General features: G+C 40.7%; 1 protein-coding gene across 2 annotated transcripts in view; it reads right to left on the bottom strand.

Annotated features, from left to right (window-relative positions):
• GLCE (glucuronic acid epimerase) overlaps nt 1-16,329 on the bottom strand; it is a 120,807-nt gene extending 104,478 nt beyond the window's left edge. For both annotated transcript variants that reach the window (XM_018053589.1, XM_018053588.1), the window contains exon 1: nt 16,152-16,329. The gene's annotated coding sequence lies outside the window, so the exon portion shown is untranslated. The remainder of the gene's footprint in view (nt 1-16,151) is intronic.

Consider the following 19,391-nt stretch of genomic DNA (forward strand, 5'->3'; position numbering starts at 1 on the left):
AATCTAGAAAGCGTATTAAAGAGCAGAGACATCATTTTGCCAACAAAGGTCTATATAGTCAAAGCTATGGTTTTCCAGCAGTCATGTATGGATGTGAGAGTTGGACCATAAAGAAAGCTGAGGGCTGAAGAATTGATGCCTTTGAACTGTGGTGTTGGAGAAGACTCCTGAGAGTCCCTTGGATGACAAGGAGATCAAACCAGTCAATCCTAAAGGAAATCAGTCCAGAATACTCATTGGAAGGACTGATACTGAAGCTGAAGCTCCAATATTTTGACCACCTGATGAGAAGAGCCGACTGGCTGGAAAAGACCCTGATACTGGGAAGGATTGAAGGCAAAAGGAGAAGGTATCAGCAGAGAATGAGATGGTTAGATAGCATCATCAACTCAATGGACATGAATTTGAGCAAACACCGGGAGACAGTGAAGGACAGGGTAACCTGGTGTGTTGCAGTCCATGGGGTAATAAAGAGTCAGACATAATTCAGCGACTGAACAACGACAACAAGACCTTTTTTGTAAATGTGTCATTATTTAGAAAGACTGCATCTTTGCACTACTGTTTTATTTAATCCAGGACAATGTACAGTAAGTCAACTAGTAAATAACATATGTGCTAAACATTTTCAGTTCAAGTGGGCTAAGCTCACTGGCTTGTCAAGATGTACTGACAGTAAAAAAATTAAATAAAAAATAAAAACAAAACTAAAATCTTCAACTTCTAACCAAAACAGAGAAACAAGGACTAAATTTACTCTCTAGTCTGAAAATAGAAAAAGAAAATACACTGAACAGTTTCAAGACATTGGCTATCAGGCAATGTAGGGCAATGATCCCCGAAATGAGAAACAATTAAAGATAAACCCTGTTATTAGCCCTACCTTCCCCTTCCGGCCTTGAGAGAGTTTCCAACCCATGGTGCAGGAAGGGAGAATTGAGGCAGAGCACAACACACTCTGAGTTTAGATGGAGCTGAAAGTCTAAAAGACAAAGGCAACTAGAGTTAACAGAATACAGTACCAGAGAAGTACAAAGTGAGTACAGAGAGACAGAACACCAGGGATTACACCACATGTAACAACTTGGCTGGATTTCAAGGGAACTATGCTGAATTTTTAAAATGCAAATCTCCAAGGTTACATACTGTATGATTTCACTCATATAACATCTGGAAATGACAAAACAGTAATGGAGACAGATAAGTGGTTGGCAGAGGTTAGTGGATCTTTTTGGTGATGGAATAGTTCAGTTCAGTCGCTCAGTCGTGTCCGACTCTGCGACCCCATGAATCGCAGCACACCAGGCCTCCCTGTCCATCACCAACTCCCAGAGTTCACTAAGACTCACGTCCATCGAGTCAGTGATGCCATCCAGCCATCTCATCCTCTGTCGTCCCCTTCTCCTCCTGCCCCCAATCCCTCCCAGCATCAGAGTCTTTGTCAATGAGTCAACTCTTCGCATGAGGTGGCCAAAGAACTGAAGTTCCAGCTTCAGCAGCATTCCTTCCAAAGAAATCCAGGGCTGATCTCCTTCAGAATGGACTGGTTGGATCTCCTTGCAGTCCAAGGGACTCTTAAGAGTCTTCTCCAACACCACAGTTCAAATGCATCAATTCTTCAGTGCTCAGCCTTCTTCACAGTCCAAATCTCAAATTCATGTATGACTAAACTTGGCTAGACAGACCTTGGCTAGATGTCTAGCCTTGACTAGACGGACCTTAGTCAGCAAAGTAATGTCTCTGCTTTTGAATATCTAGGTTGGTCATAACTTTTCTTCCAAGGAGTAAGCGTCTCTATCTCAATTGTGATGGTGATTATTCAGAGCTACACTTGATAAAGGGGCTTCCCCAGTGGCTCAGCAGTTAAGAATCCACCTGCAATGCAGGAGGTGCAGGAGATGTGGGTTCAATCCCTGAGTCGAGAAGATCCCCTGGAGGAGGGCGTGGCAACTCACTCCAGTATCCTTGCCTGGAGAATCCCACAGACAGAGGAGCCTGGCGGGCCACAGTCCACATGGTTGCAAAGCATGAGAATAACTGAAGCAACTGAAAATGCATGCACACTTGATAAAATTGAAAAAAATCATATACACAAATGAAAACATGTAAAACTGGTCAAACAGGAGTAAGATCTGTACATGGTACTAATGTCAATTTCCTGGTTTTGATATTGTATTACAGTTCTTTAAAATGTTACCATTGAGGGGAATTGGATAAAAGATATGTAGGACCTCTCTATACTAATTTTGGAAGTTCCTATGAAGCTATAATTACTTCAAAATTAAAAAAAAAAAAAACTTTTTACAATACACGCTTAACCAAAAAGAAAAACTCAGTAAGTATAAAAAGAGCACCAAACCACCTGACCTGCCTCCTGAGAAACCTGTATGCAGGTCAAGAAGCAACAGAAATGGACATGGAACTACTGACTGGTTCCAAATTGGGAAAGGAGTACATCAAGGCTGTATATTGTCACCCTGCTTATTTAACTTAGATGCAGAGCACATCATGCAAAATGACACGCTGGATGAAGCACAAGCTGGAATCAAGACTGCCGGGAGAAATATTAATAACCTCAGATATGCAGATGACACCACTCTTATGGCAGAAAGCGAAGAGGAACTAAAGAGCTTCTTGATGAAGGTAAAAGAGGAGAGTGAAAAAGTTGGCTTAAATTAAAACTCAACATTCAAAAATCAAAGACCATGGCATCCAGTCCCATCACTTCATAGCAAATAGACGGGAAAGCAGTGTAAACAGTGACAGGCTATTTTCTTGGGCTCCAAAATCACTGCAGATGCTGACTGCAGCCATGAAATTAAAAGACACTTGCTCCTTGGAAGGAAAGCTATGACAAATCTAGACAGCAGTATTAAAAAGCTATGGTTTTTCCAGTAGTATGGATGTGAGAGTTGGACTATAAAGATGGCTGAGTGCCGAAGAATTCATGCTTTTGAACTGTAGTGTTGGAGAAGACTTCTGACAGTCCCTTGGACTACAGGCAGATCAAACCAATCAATCCTAAAGGAAATAAATTCCGAATCTTCATCTGAAGGACTGATGCCAAAGTTGAAGCTCCAATACTCTGGCCACCTGATGTGAACAGCTGACTCACTGGAAAAGACCCTGATGGTGGGAAAGACTGAAGGCAGGAGGAGAAGGGGGTCACAGAGGACAAGAAGGTTGGATGGCATCACCGACTCAAGGGACATGAGTTTGAGCAAACTCCAGGAGACGGTGAAGGACAGGGATGCCTGGCGTGCTGCAGTTCATGGGGTCGCAGAGTCAGACACGACTGAGCGACTGAACTGAACTGAACTGAACTGAATGACTCAGCTGGTACAGAATCTCCCTGCAATGCGGGAGACCTGGGTTCGATCCCTGTGTTGGGAAGACCCCCTGGGGAAGGGAACAGCTACCCATTCCAGTATCCTGGCCTGGAGAAAACATGGACTGTATAGTCCATGACGTTGCAGAGTCGGACAGCCTGAGCCACTTTCACTTTCAGGGCTTCTGGCAATATAATGAATACTCTAATGAACAAAGATAAATTCTTTGGATTATATCTGGATTCTGTTCTTTGTGTGTGTGTGTGCCTGTCTGTCTGTCTATTATAGATTTTTGGTGTTTGGTTACCATGACTGGTTTGACTGGTTTGATCTCCTTGCTGTCAGAGGGATCTCAAGAGTCTTCTCCAGCATCACAGTTCAAAGACTTCAATTCCTTGGCACTCTGCCTTCTTTACAGTCCAGCTCTCACAACTGTACGTGCCACTGGGAAGACCATAGCCTTGACTACACAGACCTTTTTTGACAAAGTAAAGTCTCTGCTTTTCAACAACTTGTGTAGGTTTGTCAGAGATTTCCTGCCAAGAAGCAATCATCTTCTGATTTCATGGCTGCAGTCACCATCCACAGTGATTTTAGAGCCCAAGAGAGGAATCTGTCACTTCTTCCTCCTTTTCCCCTTCTATTTGCCATGAAGTGATGAGACCTGATGCCATGATCTTAGTTTTTTTTAATACTGAGTTTTAAGCCAGTTTTTTCGCTCCCTTTTTTCACCCTCATCAAGAGGCTCTTTAGTTCCTCTTCGCTTTCTGCCATTAGAGCACTATCTGCATATCTGACATTGTTGATGTTTCCCATCTTTATTATAGCTTGTAACTCATCCAACCCAGCATTTCTCATGATGTGCTCAATATACAGGTTAAATAAACATGGTGACAGCAGACAGCCCTGTTGTACTCCTTTCTCAATCCTGAACCAATCAGTTGTTCCACACAGGGTTCTAACTGCTGCTTCTTGACCTGCATACAGGTTTCTCAGAAGACAAGTAAGATGGTCTGGTATTTTTATCTCTGTAAGAGCTTTCCACAGTTTATTATAATCCACATAGCCAAAGGCTTTAGCATAGTCGATGAAACAAAAGAAAATTTTTTTCCTGGAATTCCCTTGCTTTCTTTATGATCCAGCGAATGCTGGCAATCTGATCTTCGGTTCTTCTGCCTTTTCTAAACCCAGCTTGGAAATCTGGAAGTTCTTGGTTCACATAATGCTGAAGCCTAGCATGCAAGATTTTAAGCACGACCTTACTAGCATGGGAGATGAGCACAACTGTCCAACAGTTTGAACATTCTTTAATAGTACCCTTCTTGGGAAATGGGATGAGGACTGATCTTTTCCAGTCCTATGGCCACTGCTGGGTCTTCCAGATTTGCTGACATGTTGAATGCCAACACTCTGATACCATCATCCTTTAGGGTTTTGAACAGCTCTACTGGAATTCCATTGCATCCACTAGCTTTATTGGCAGCAGTGCTTCCTAAGGCCCACAACACTTCGCACTCCAGAATGTCTGGCTCTGGATGACAGACCACACCATCGTAGTTATCTGATTCATTAAGATCTTTTTTGCACAGTTCTTCTATGTATTCTTTCCATCTCTTCTTGATCTCTTCTGCAACTATGAAGTCTCTACTGTTTCTCTCGTTCATTGTGTCCATCTATGGGCAAAATGTTCCCTTGATACTTCTAATTTTCCTGAAGAGATCCCTAGTCTTTCCCCTTCTGTTGTTTTCCTCTATTTTTATGCACTATTCATTGAAAAAGGCCTTCTTGTCTTTCCTGGCTACTTCTTTGGATATCTGAGTTTAGTTGGATGTACCTTTCCCTTTCTCCTCTGCTTTTTGCTTCTCTTCTTTCTTCAGCTTATTTGTAAAGCCTCCTCAGATAACTACTTTGCCGTCCTGTTTTTCTTTTTCTTTGAGATGGTTTTGTTCGCTCCCTCCTGTACAATATTACAGACCTCCATCCATAGTTCTTTAGGCACACTGTTTACTAGATCTAATCCCTGTATAGTCATAGGAGATTTGACCTAAGTCATACCTGGCTGGCCTAGGGGTTTTCGCCACTTTCTTTAGTCTAAGCCTGAATTTTGCTATGACAAGCTGATAATCTGAGCCATCATACAAAAATATGATAAAAGGCTATCAAATGCTATCTGTATAACTTTTGGGGTCCTTTTCCTCATTTGTAAAACAGGGCTAAATGAGGCAAACTACATAAGGTGTTTAAGCCTACCCTGAACAAAATTTAAAATCCAACAAACGTAGCTATAATTCTAAATATATTATGGCCAGAGCATCTCCTGATGTACCTACCAGTTTACGTGGGTGCTAAGTCACTTCAGTTGTGTCTGATTCTTTGTGACCACATGGACTGTAACCCACCAGGCTCCACTGTCCATGGGATTCTCCAGGCAAGAATATTGGATTGGGTTGCTATGCCCTCCTCCAGGGGATCCTTCCGACCCAGGGATCGAAACCATGTCTCTTATGTCTCCTGTATTGGCAGGTGGACTCTCTACCACTAGCGCCACAAGTGAGGCTAGTGTGGCATGACTCGCCCTCTGTGACCCCAAGCTGGCTCCCAGTGATTAGTGTCTTCTAAATATATACCAAAATAAACCAAAATATATAAAATATTATATACCAAAATATATATGTTCAATAATCTGATAATTTGTTCAGGAATGACACTAAGATCATCAGTTTATTATTATTGCCCACAACATTCACTTCTTTTCCAACATTGTGTATCAGCAGCTAAAACACTCTATTATAACAGGTGTTAAAAAACGTTTGTTGTATTCTTTTTAAAAAATCAGGATTAATTCCTTATTTTTAGTAAATCTGCCATGGTTACACAAGATGTTAACATTAGGAGAAAGCTGGGTGAAAGGTATATAGGAATTCTTTATTCTATGCAATTCTCTATATTCTGTAATATATATACAGATATATAACTATTTCAAAATTAAATTTTTTTAAATCAAGAAGATCTTTTCCTGCCTCTGGTTTTCTTAAAACGAAGTGAAAGTCACTCAGTCGTGTCTGACTCTTTGCGACCCCATGGACTATACAGTCCATGGAATTCTCCAGGCCAGAAGCTTTTTGAGCTTTTTGAATCTGGGCTGGGTAGCCTTTCCCTTCTTCAGGGGATCTTCCCAACCCAGGGATCAAACCCAGGTCTCCCCTGTTGCAGGCGGATTCTTTACCAGCTAAGCCACAAGGGAAGGTTTTCTTAAAACCACTCAAATATTACCAACCACTAGTAGGTGCAAATTCTTTAGAGGCCTTTACAGCCTTATAATTAATCTGAAATAGGAGACATGAATTCCAGCAAATAGAAACTCTCATAATACCCCTAACTTATCTTGGGCCCCAAAGAGTTAGTATTCAGTAAACATTTTTTTTTTTTAGATATTTTTAATTTTATTTTTAGAAACAAGGGCTTAAAAAAAAAACTCTCCCCAAAGCAATTATCCTTTCCCTAAAGCTCTAAAGTTCTGTACAACCAATTAAACCTTCTGATTCTTATTGCTCAAATCACTTATTTAGCAGCGGCCTCCAAGTCAAGCTCAAAAAGATTTTTGACTGTATGAGACAAATTAGTACTTAAACTATTAGCACAGAAATCTTTCAAAAGTATATTTTAAAATATGTATCATGGCTGATTGGTTTTCGAATTAGGAAATAAGAATTCAGGGAAATGATGAATTTCATTTATAACTATTCAAGCTCAAACTTTCACTGTTAAGCAACAAAATCATGAAAATTCTTCTAAAACGGTACTTGCCAAAGAAATCCTAAAATACCTAAGGACAAAGTATCTTGCCCCTAAGTATCTCAAAACAGCTTTTGTACTTTGAAGAGTTTCTTTCAGGCATCAACTGTCTAATTTTCAAAAACTTGGCTTTCCTTTTTGGAATAGTACTACAGAATCAGTACTATAAACAGAAGTGCTATTGTCAAAGAATTGATCCAATAATAAAAAGAGCTAAGGCCACTTGTCTTATAGAAAATTAGAGCCAAATGCTGCCAGACCCTGCTTTTCTTCCTTCTGGGCCAGTAGCCAGATACTAATCATTTTTAGACCCTTTCTAATTTTTAGTACACAATTTAGTACACAATACCACATCTGAACTAGACAGTATTTTAATGAATGTTCTCCATAATTTGTTTAATGTTTTGGCACACACACACTTGATTTACAATACCTTGGAAGTACCTATAAAAAAGTGGTAACAGTAGTTGTCTCTGGGGCAACTGTTTGGGTCCTTGAATTTTGTAAGTTTTTTAAATAACTATTCAAGAAATTAATTTATCTATTAACAGAAAAAACTACAATAAAACATTAATTCTAGTTAAAATATTTTACCTTATAAAATAATGCATGTGGTTTTCTTTTAAAAATCTTTTCATTTAATGGGTAACTTAAAAAACTTTTTGCAATGCTCTTCAATTATAATCAAAGAAATACAAAGTCAGATCATTTTTGCTTATTAAATTTGGATTCAAAAATTTTTTAATTTATTTCTTTTGGGGGCCACACTACACAGCATGAGGGATCTTGGTTTCCTGACCAGGGACTGAAATCATGCCCTCTACAGTGGAAACATTGCGTCCTAACCACTAGACTGCCAGGGAATTCCCTAGAAAAGGTTTTTAAGAGTAATACTGATACTGGTATGTAAACTGGGATAACCTTTCTAGAAAATAATATGGCAATGTTTAATTTTTTTAAGGTCTTAGCTTTTGACTAAACATTTTTATTCTTATCCTAAGAAAATAATCAAGTATGGAGAAACATTTATGCACAAAGATTTTCTTCAGTATTCTCCAAAGAGGAAAAAAAAATTCAATAATTGGGGATGGTTAAATCATTACACATTCATTCAACAGAATTTTATGCTGCTATTAAAAATTCAGTTTTGAAGCAATGTTAACAAAGTAGGAAAATTTTTATTAAATAAATTCATGATAGGAGGATAAACAGTATACAAATGAATCAATATATTCATGGAATGAGGAAGAATGTGTATCATAATGTTAGTTAAGCTTCTATTTGTGCTGAAGCATTAGATTTTGTGTTTTGCATTTCTCCAAGTATTTAAAATGAGTCCCTAGAAACCTATAAAATTAGGCGGGAAAAAAAGAGCTGGACACAGCTTAGTGACTATTTAACAACAGCACTATACACACACAAACACACACACACACACAGAGATGAGGTTAACTTTTTTAGACAAGAAATGAATCTTTATGTCCACAAAAAGATAGGTACAAAATTGTTCTTAGAAGCTTTGTTCCTAGAAGTTAAAACCTGAAAACAGCCCAAATGTCTATAAACAGTACAATAACAACAACTATATATATACATATACACACACATATATATACATATATATACTCATACAATAGAATGCTACACAGCAACAAAAAAGAATGAAGTCCTGCTAAATTAAAAAATGATTTGGTTCCATTTATATGAAGTTTGCTGCTGCTGCTGCTAAGTCGCTTCAGTCAAGAAAAGCAAAACTAATCTATTGTGACTGAAGTCAGAATAGTGGTTACCTTTGGGAAGTACTGACTAGGAGGAATAAGAAAAATTGCTAAGGTCATAGAAGTATTCTATACTTGGTTCTTGGTGATTACACAATGACATATGTGGAAGTTCTTATGTCATGATTTCTATACTGTATACAATTTAAGTATTAGGGAAAAAAATTTTTGTAATGGAAAAGAAAGTTCCTCTTGCTCCATGCCAGCCAGCAAGAAAGAGAGAGGTTAGATCAAACAATCTTACTGCTTGAAAGTTTGATTGTTGTATTCATTTAACAAATACGTGAGCAGCTACTTTGTAAGAAGTAATATTCTGGGTGCTGGGGATATAGCACTAAATAAAATGGGTGAAAATCCCTGCCCTCATGGATCTTATGTAATATTAGGGGATATATAGTAGAAAGACAATAAAAACACAAAGCATGTGGGACTGCAGAAAAGCACAAAAAAAGACACAAAGCAAGGAAAAGGCATAGAAGGGTATGCATGGGAGGGATGCTGTAATTTTAACAAGGCAGACTTTTACAAAAGGGGTGATACCTTAATTCAGACCTGAAGGAAGGAAGGGAGGGAGATATACAGATATCTGGAAGAGTATGTTCCAGGCCTTCTGAAACAACAAGGAGGCCACTGCAGCTGAAGGGACGTGAACATGGGTTACATTAAAAAAAAAAAAAAATTATATACACACTCACACACAGCCAGCTATTCCTTTCCTTAGTCTTTCCCTCCAACTCTTCATCTAAACACTAACTTAAGCCAAATCTTTTCTACACAGAAATTTCTACAACCACTAGCCCAGTCCACATTTATCTTCTTCTGAGCTCCTGGAGTTGCATCTTTATATACTGCATTGCAGTTAAATACTTACTGCTTCCCACTCCCAACAAACTAAGCCTCTTCAAGGCATTGACTAGATTTTATGCTTTTTTGTATCCCTATTAGTTACATGGCCGGCATGTAAACAGTTACTGGTTATTAGGCTGCTGCTAATAACTTCATCAGGGAGAACAGTAAGCTGTGAATATATTTTTGAAAAGAAAAAAGAGGAAGGAAAGAAACCAAGTCTAGGGAACTATGTGAGTGAAGAGGCAATGAGATGTCTCCATGTGTCATGATCCAAAGTCAGGATTTTCTCTGAGCCATGTCCTTAAGACTCTGAGATCCGCATCATCATTTTTCTGAAAGCCACTCTAGGCTTTTTTCCTTGGCCTTGGGAGTTGGGGGGTGGGGTGGGGTGAGAATCAGGCACTTGCTTTTCTTTCAAATAATTGTTTTACAACACCAATGGTCATAACAAGCTTAATAACAACAACAAATCTTAACCAAGTACAAAGCTGTGTGATCTTGAGCGAGTCATTTAACTATTCTTGCGTATGTCCGTTCCCTCATATGTTAACTCTAGGAGCTGGATTAAGTGGTGTCTAAACTCCAATCAATTTCAAATGTTCTACTTCAGCTTTTTTTTTTTCAAAAAAGCTGAATGGAAAAACCTTACAATCTACTTCTTCAATTTATAAAATGAGTAAAATATCTATTAATAGTTATAAATACACTAAGAATTCATATACAGAAAGCAATGTAGTTTTTTTTTTTTTTTTTTAGTTTGAAGGACAATTGCTTTACAAAGTTTTGTTGTTTTCTGCCAAGTATCAACATGAATCAATGTAGTATTTCTAAAAAGCACAGAATCTGGATTTAGACAGACCTGGCTATAGCCTGCTTCTTAACTTCTCGAGAAAATTAACTAAATTTTTAGGATTTGTTTTGAGAATGAAAGGTAATGTATGTAAAGTGAAAGTGTGAAAGTGTTAATCACTCAGTCATGTCTGACTCTGTGCAACACCATGGACTGCAGCCTGCCAGACTCCTATGTCCATGGGATTCTCCAGGCAAGAATACTGGAGTGGGTTGCCATCCCCTCCTTCAAGGGATTAAATCCTGGTCTCCAGTATTGCAGGCAGATTGTTTACCATTTGAGCTATCCAGGAAGCCCAATGTATATAAAGAAACTATTAAACCAATATAAAAACCCATATACATCAGCAAAATCATTTCCTGTACAGAAAGCAGAAATGGTAAAATATCCACCAAATCACTGATGTACAAGATCTGAAATACTGAAACCAGTTCACAACTCTCCTAGCAATTTTAGATACTGTGATTAGTGTTTGCCTCAAAATTCTGTGTGACTTTTCTGCAAGTTTAACAGTTAACACCTAACTCCTACAGTTCTGGTAATCTCTCTTCTTAAATATGAGGATAAGTACTATAGACCTAATATCAGTTTGCAGTCATAGGGGCAAGAGAACAAGATAATTTAGAAAGCCCAACGTTTTAGAAAAATAGGGCAAGACTGAGATATGCAATTAATTCATACATTTGGAAGATACTAAGCTTGGCACTGAGAGTTCAAATCTGTAATGGGAGCCAATTGTGTGAAATAAGCAATAGATATTCAATAACTAATGAGCGTGCGTGCATTCATGCGTGCATGCGTGCTCAATTGTGTCCAACTCTTTGTGACCCCATGAACTGTAGCCCACCAGGCTCGTCTGTCCATGGAATTTTCCAGGCAAGAGTACTGGAACAGTTTGCCATTTCCTACTCTAGGGGATCTTTCTGACCCAGGGATTGAACCCACGTTTCTTGTGTCTTCTGTATTGGCAGGTGGATTCTTTACCACTGTGCTACCTGGGAAGCCCCAATAAGACAAATATACATCTGCTTTTGAGTCCTGGAAGACAGACACATCCATAATTACAGCAAACTAATAAACAAAGGGAAAGAATGAACACGACATAGTAAATAACTCAGTGGGGCTGGAAGAGGGAGGACCAGAGCACTCAGAAGACTCAAAAAGCAGATAGCACTTAAGTTATATCTTGAAAAATCGGTAGACTGTCAGCAAGATAGGAGAAGGAAAGGCATTCTGAGTAGGAGGGAAAATATACAAGAAGGTTCTGAGTTAGCAAACGGTATGGCTCCTTCAGTAAAATGACGGTATTAGTACAGCTGAAGCTTGAGATGTATGATGGTAGAAATACAGGAGATGAGCCAGATGATGAAGGGCTTTGTAACCATAGAACTAAATACTGTAGTTAAGGGAGAAGTATGTTTTAAGAAAAAAGCACGGAACATATTTGCATTTTAGAAAAATTACCTTGGCAGTAGTGTAAAGGGGTTCAACCACTACAGACCTCATTCTATACACAGAATTAAATAAGAACATTATATTATCATTTAGATACTCCATTACAAAACCAGGGATCAGAAAGAAAAATAATAGATAAAATTTAGCTTTAACAGATAAAGCTAAATTATCAAAAGAAAGTCATTTACCTTCATGAATGTATATTCTTGAATTAAATAGTTCCTATATATCTTAAAAAAGGAGAGGCCTAAAATTAGGTATGATAAATAAAAATTACATGGAACTAGTTGTACCCTAAGAACTAGCAACTCTTATAGCATCTATCGTTTTTTGTACATATAATATTGTAGATCTGCAATATAAAAACCACGGAATATAAACCCTGGCATTAGAATTTATATTGATTACTGACAGGGACTGCTCTTTCTTTCATTTTATATGTATGGAAACTGAGGCCCTGAAAGACTAAGGAATTATTCAAGATCATATGGTTAGTAGCACAGTTTGAGATCAGAATTTCATGTCTTATGATTTCCTTTCTAGAAACTGGCTTAGTATGTCTCATCCATGACTTAAGAATTTTGAATGATAATTCAAAAGACATTCTGGTATTATCATTTTTTATCAGTGTAATATGAATTATATATAAAACTATTTTTATGCTTCATATCCCTCACAAGAAAACATATCTATTAGATGTCCATATGTTTGACCAAAGAAAAATCTGATCCTGAAATCTGTGCCACAATAAAAGACCTGCTGCCCCAACACAGCAGGAGGGGGCACCACAAAAATACAACTTATTCTTCTCAAGAGTCTAAAAAAAGACTTTTAAGAAGTCTTTTTAGAAAGAAAAGAAATTTAAAATAAAGGCCAAAGATTAATTTATCTTCATACAATTAAAGATCCAACATCTTTAACATGTTTTCACATTTTATTTGGGCTTTAGTCTTTTTTCTTATTCTGTTGTGTTCCCCTCCCCATCCCATTCCTATAATTTTAGATAACTGAAATACATTTTTCCTTCACTAGTACACACAGAAGTGGCAACACTGACAAAAAGCCTGTGCGACATTTCACAAATTTGCACAGTGACCAAAATGTTTTTATTTCCAGACTTCTCTAATTAACACCTAAGTAATGTCTGCTCATTGAAATAAATTCAGATAGTATAAAAGCATATAATTCCAGTAAAGAATCCACCTGCAATTTAGGAGACTTGGGTTTGATACCTGGGTTGGGAAGATTCCCTGGAGGAAAGCATGGCAACCCACTCCAGTATGCTTGCCTGGAGAATCCCCATGGACAGAGGAGCCTGGTAGACTATGGCCCATGGTGTTCCAAAGAGTCAGACAAGACTGAGTGACTAAGTACAGCACAGCACATATAATTAATAACTCCTTTCCATGTCACTGCAACTCTCTCCTAAAGAATTCCCCAAACACTTTTAAGTTTGATGTTTATCCTTACAGGTTGTATGCTTATATAACAGAGGATGCTAATACCAGTTATATTATCAGGGGTTAATGTTTTTTAAGTGAGCTGAACCCCAAAACTATCCTGTTTATTTCTCTCTTATCAGCATCTCAATTATTTTATGTATTTGTTGTCTCTCTTGATACAGGTTTATGAGAGCTGTAATCACTGTACATGGAGGTACACACCATGCTGTGACACCTAGTAGATAATCAAATACTTGTTGACTGATCATCATGTTTACTTAGAAATTATGAAAGCGGCTTTTTAAAAAAGTTACTGATATCCACTTATCATCGGCTTTCAAAAATAATGGGGAAACAAAGGTCTGCTTAGGGTTTTTTTGGCTGTGATTCCAATCAAACATCTGCTCAACTGATCAGTTTTGATAGTTATAAAAGTCAAACAGGCATTTTGGTTTAATTTACAACCAAAACAAAAGCCAAACTAAAACAGCACCCCAAAACACTTAAACTTTTCAGAGTTATATATTGCTATATAGAATTCCCTGCTTTTTTCTTTAATTTTAAAATTTATTTATTTATGGCTGCACTGGGTCTTCATTGCTGTACCAGTGCTTTCTCTAGTCACGGCGCGCAGGGGCTAGTCTTCACTGTGGCGCGAGGGCTTCCCACTGCACTGGCTTCTCTTGTTGCGCGGCACAGGCTCTAGGAGAGTGGACTCAGCAGTCGTGGCGCATGGGCTGAGCTGCAGGTCTTCCGGGATGGAACCTATGTCCCTTGCATTGGCAGGTGGATTCTTAACCACTGGATCACCAGGGAAGCTCCCTTGTTTTTTAAAATGATTATAAAAAAGTCAAGAATTAAACATATTATCACTAATGTTTCTGGTTCTAAGGTCAAAAGAAATATTAAAACAAAACTGTCACTCAAAAAAAAAAAATTAAAGCAGGCAAAATTTTCTGCCTTGCCATATACTCAAATTTGTCTGTTTATCCCAAATTACAGAATTACTATAAGTACAGGTTCCATCAAATCAAGCCACATCAGACTTGATTTACAGGCCTCTATGATAAAGGAGCTATCTAACCAGGGGAACTGTCAAGCAAAAGCACAGACTTTCTGACTTAAACATTTAAAGAAAAAAAAAAGAGCATATGCATGTATACAGGTCATTTTATTTGAATTCCATCTAAGTTTGGGCTAGTTACCAAGGACTCTGCATATGAGTCAAGACTAACTGTATATAATAAAACTGTTAAGCAGGATTCTTTAAAAGAGTTCTGTTAGCCATCCTTACAGGTCTCAAACCACGGATCTGCAGAGCTCTAGCTTTGGAACTTCGAATTCCAATGCGTTACTTGGAGGCTGAACTTGAACTGATTCCTCTACACAAATGCTTTTCAAACGACAGAGAGAAGCCAGAACACACTTTCCAGCATACTTGACTGCCTAACACTCGGGCAGGACTTCAGGACAGACCTAATAAATGCAGGATCAGCAAAGTAGACCCTAACATAGGAAAGGAAAACCGCACAGCCTTCCCTATCCTCAGTGGCTTCCACGCTCACCCGGAGAACATTCGCCTCCTTAAGAACCTACATGTCTACATGCCCACTTAAGGTGCTGTCTGCCACTCTGGTTCCCAGAGGAGAGAAATCAGCACGCCGCCACAGGGATCCTGGGGCAGAGAGAAGAAAACTGCAGAACAGTCGCACTATTTCTCCAACTAGGCAACAACACGGATCAATCCTTCAACTAAGCATTGAGTAAATCTCATTTAGAAAGAGATCTGTTCCAGGATGCTGACCAGCCACAGACTGCGAACTCGAGATGTCACCAGAGTTCCCTTCCCGCCACGAGCTGATCCAGCGCCTGCAGAGCCGCGCCCTCCCTTCGAGATCTCCCGGGGACCCGCTCACTCGCCCTGTCGCCCCCGAAAAAACTGGGGACCATGCCAAGTTACCGCTCCCCTCTGGGCAAACTAGAAACCCCAATAAAGACGCTGGTCTCCGTCGTAAACCCTTCCGCCCCCAGCGGTCCACCAAGGCGGTCCCGGCCCCTGCAGGACGCAGATACATCGCCCTCCCGCCCGAAGACCCCGATAAACAGACAGAACCCCAATACACTGCTTCTTTATCCCAGGAATGTGAAAAAAGAAGCCCACTCCTGCTCAAAGTACCCCCAAGACCCCGTACATCTGCCCCTTCAGAGACCTAGGACCTTGCTAAAACTGAATCCTCTGCCCCTCAAAGAGCGTGAGACCGTGATAAAACGACCCCTTGTCCCGGAACCCCGCTATACCACTTCAAGGAACCGAAGGATCCCGGTAAATCTCCTTCAACCCCAAAGACCCGGGACCCGAACCGCTGCCACCCATCCGAACCCCAAGCCGGAAGAGACCCCAGACCCCCAGTAAACCGCCTCCTCACCCGGAGAAGCCCTGGCACCCGCTACACCGCCCTTGGGCGTCCGCACCCGGATCCCACCCCACCGCGTCCTCGCCCTCCTCACTCCGAACCCCGCCAAGCCTCGCGCACACCAGGCAGCGCCGCGCTGCCCGCGGAGCCGCCCCCGTCAGGAGCCCGCCTGCCCCGATTGCTCCGTGTCCCGGCTCCCCGACCGCTCCTCAGCGGAGACGCGCTCCGGGCTTCCTCACCTGGGCAGCGTCGTAGGGCAAGCGGACCGGGGAACCCTGAGGAAGAGAAGGAGGCGGCAGAGAAGGGGCGGCCCAGGCCTGCGTCTGCCGCAGCTCCAAACCCTCCGCGAGGAAGCGCTAGTGTGAGGAGATCCCTCCCGCTCCGCGCGCAGCCTGGAGACAGAGCCACAGCCGTACCCGCCGCTCTTCCCGCGAGATCCCAGCCACAGAGAGGGGCGGAGCCACGGCGAGGGGCGGCCGCAGTGAATCGAGTGACACCTCTGAGAGCCTGTTGGCGGCAGCGTGGGAGGCGGGACTTGGAGCCTAGTACTACCAATCGCAAAATAGGAAAGGTGATTCTCCCACCGCTTCTTCTCCCCCGCCCGGTATCAAGAAACTAGGGGCAAGAGCGGTGACATTTAAGTAGTCAGGGGCAGAGGAAGTTCTTGGGAAGGAACCTTGGATGAAGAATCTTGGCTTCTGTCTAGTCCTAGTCAGGCTCCGTAGATACATCTGGTTAGGGAAGAAGGTGGTTTTCACACTGCCGTGAGCTGAAGCGCTATTACCCTTGGTTACACCGCGGCCTGAAGTGCTTAAGAGGCGCAGTTCTTCCTGGTTGAAGGCGCACCCTCCTCGGGTTACCCAGGTCTAAACCTGTTTTTCCCCCTCTCTGGGCCTCCCCTCCCTTTCCACCTCTAACAGGGCGCCATTGTTGAGATGCCCGTGTTTTCTCAACCCCTACTCGGGTCGTCTGATCTGACAAAAGACTCCCTTCCGACTGGTGTTTATTTATACTGAAAGCCTTCTAGAAGAGTAAAAAGTAAATCTCACTGAGTCATCGTTATAACATTCCAAAATTACATGAAAAGTTGTGTCTCTGTGAACACCAGTGTCTGGCACACTTGGGGCACTGAGTAAATGTAGAAAGAAAGACTGAAGAATATGATATTTAAATAAAGTCGTCTCTCAATATCCTGAGTTATTTGTTCCAGGATACTTGCAGCTACTAAAATAGTGGACGCTCAAGTCCTTTGTGTAAAAATGACTGTAGTATTTGCATATAACCTATCTCCTATATACTTAAAATTGTTTCTAGATTACTTATAATACAATGTAAATACTATGTAAATAGTTGCTGCTGCAACTTTTTAGAACTTTTCTGAAATTTTTTCCCTGAGTATCATGACTGATTGAATCTACAGATATGGTGACCAACTATGTAAGAAATCTTAGACCTGCTCCAGAAAATTCAGGCTTTCCTAGCCTTTCCTCTACAGTGACAGGCCATTTCTTCACCCTTAAGTCCAGTCTCTTGATTAGGATGTCTGTCCTATAGTCTGCACTCATTCCCTTTACCACAACAAGTCCTTTCTCTTCATCAAGGTTAATCCCTGCACCTGTGCCCTGGATGGCCCCCATTCCCAGATTTTGATTAATCAAACTATCCTTCCCCTGATATCACTGTTCCCCTCTAATCTAGCTCTTTTTTTCCCCACAGACACATTTGTTCCATCCTTTGCACAAAACAAAACAACCCAACATCCTCCACCTTTTCAGATAACTCTAAATTGAATTTGCTGTCTTTACTTCTCATCTCTTATTTTCCCTACTACAATGCTGTTTACGCCCACACAATGGGCTGATCTTTCAGTGGTCACAAAGGACCTCATTTCTCTTTCTATTTTGGGGCATCTTTCCCAATGACCACTCTGCAGCCTTTGACAATGCCAGCCATCTCCTCCTTGGTTACTTGCCTAACTACTTTCTCCTGATTCTTTAGCTACTCTTCTGTTTGTTTGTTTGTTTGTTTTGGATACTCTTTCCTCGTTTAAAAACTGTTGCATATTGGCACCTCCTTATATCTATATACCTTGTGCATGGAAAGAAAAATGGCTTCCACACACAGTTCCACACTTTGAGTGTCAATGAGTGGTTCAGAAAAAAGCTGTTAGAAGAATCCAGAGGAGGAAACATGACTATGAGGCTGGGTGTTTAAATAATAGTTGGCCTATACAAAAGCAGAGCAGAAGCAAAGTTTCTTCAGAGAAAATAGAGTGAACCTGAGCACAGAGGAGAGGATGTAGGCCAAGCCTGGATCTGAGTGGACCAGACTGGCCCACGGAGGATTCCTGCAGAAGAGTAGTGGAAGGTAAGTTTAGGGAAGAACCAATAGTAAAAGGCCTTAAAAAACCAGGCCAAGCTAATTCAGCTTGATTCTGTATCAAATGGGATACCAGAGCCAATGCTAGCAGTTGGAGGGCTTACAAAAGTCTACACAAGGGAGCCCATATATCAAATGTCTAAATAGTATGAAAAGTTATGAAACAAGCTAACAAACTCTAAATTTAACATATATATGCCTAGTTGCTCAGTTGTGTCTGACTCTTTGCAACCCCATGGACTTTAGCCTGCCAGTTTTCCTTGTCCTTGGGATTTTCCAGGCAAGAATACTGGAGTGGGTTGCCATTTCCTACTCCAGATATGTATATGTTGTGTGTGTGTGTGTGTGTGTGTGTCTGTGTGTATATATAATATCAGTTCCGTTCAGTCATTCAGTCGCTCAGTCATGTCCGACTCTTTGCAACCCCACGGACTACAGCACACCAGGGTTCCCTATCCATCACCAACTCCTGGAGCTTACTCAAACTCATGTCCATCGAGTCAGTGATGCCATCCAGCCATCTCATCCTTTGTCATCCCCTTCTCCTCCCGTTTTCAGTCTTTCCCAGCATCAGGGTCTTTTCCAGTGAGTCAGTTCTTCGCATCAGGTGGCCAAATTATTGGCGTTTCAGCTTCAGCATCATGAAGCTTCCAATGAATATTCAGAAGTGATTTCCTTTAGGATTGACTGGTTGGATCTCCTTGCAGTCCAAGGGACTCTCAAGAGTCTTCTCCAACACCACAATTCAAAAGCATCAATTCTTCGGCGCTCAGCTTTCTCTGTGATCCAACTCTCACACCCATACATGACTACTGGAAAAACCATAGCCTTGACTAGACGGACCTTTGTTGGCAAAGTAATGACTCTGCTTTTTAATATGCTATCTAGGCTGGTCATAGCTTTTCTTCGAAGGAGCAAGCGGCTTTTAATTTCATGGTTGCAATCACCATCTGCAGTGATTTTGGAACCCAAAAAAGGTCTCTCACTGTTTCCCTGTCTATTTGCCATGAAGTGATGGGACTGGATGCCATGATCTTAGTTTTCTGAATGTTGAGTTTTAAGCCAAATTTTTCACTCTCCTCTTACACTTTCATCAAGAG

This window comes from Capra hircus, chromosome 10 (genome assembly GCF_001704415.2).
Source record: "Capra hircus breed San Clemente chromosome 10, ASM170441v1, whole genome shotgun sequence".
Taxonomy (NCBI): domain Eukaryota; kingdom Metazoa; phylum Chordata; class Mammalia; order Artiodactyla; family Bovidae; genus Capra; species Capra hircus.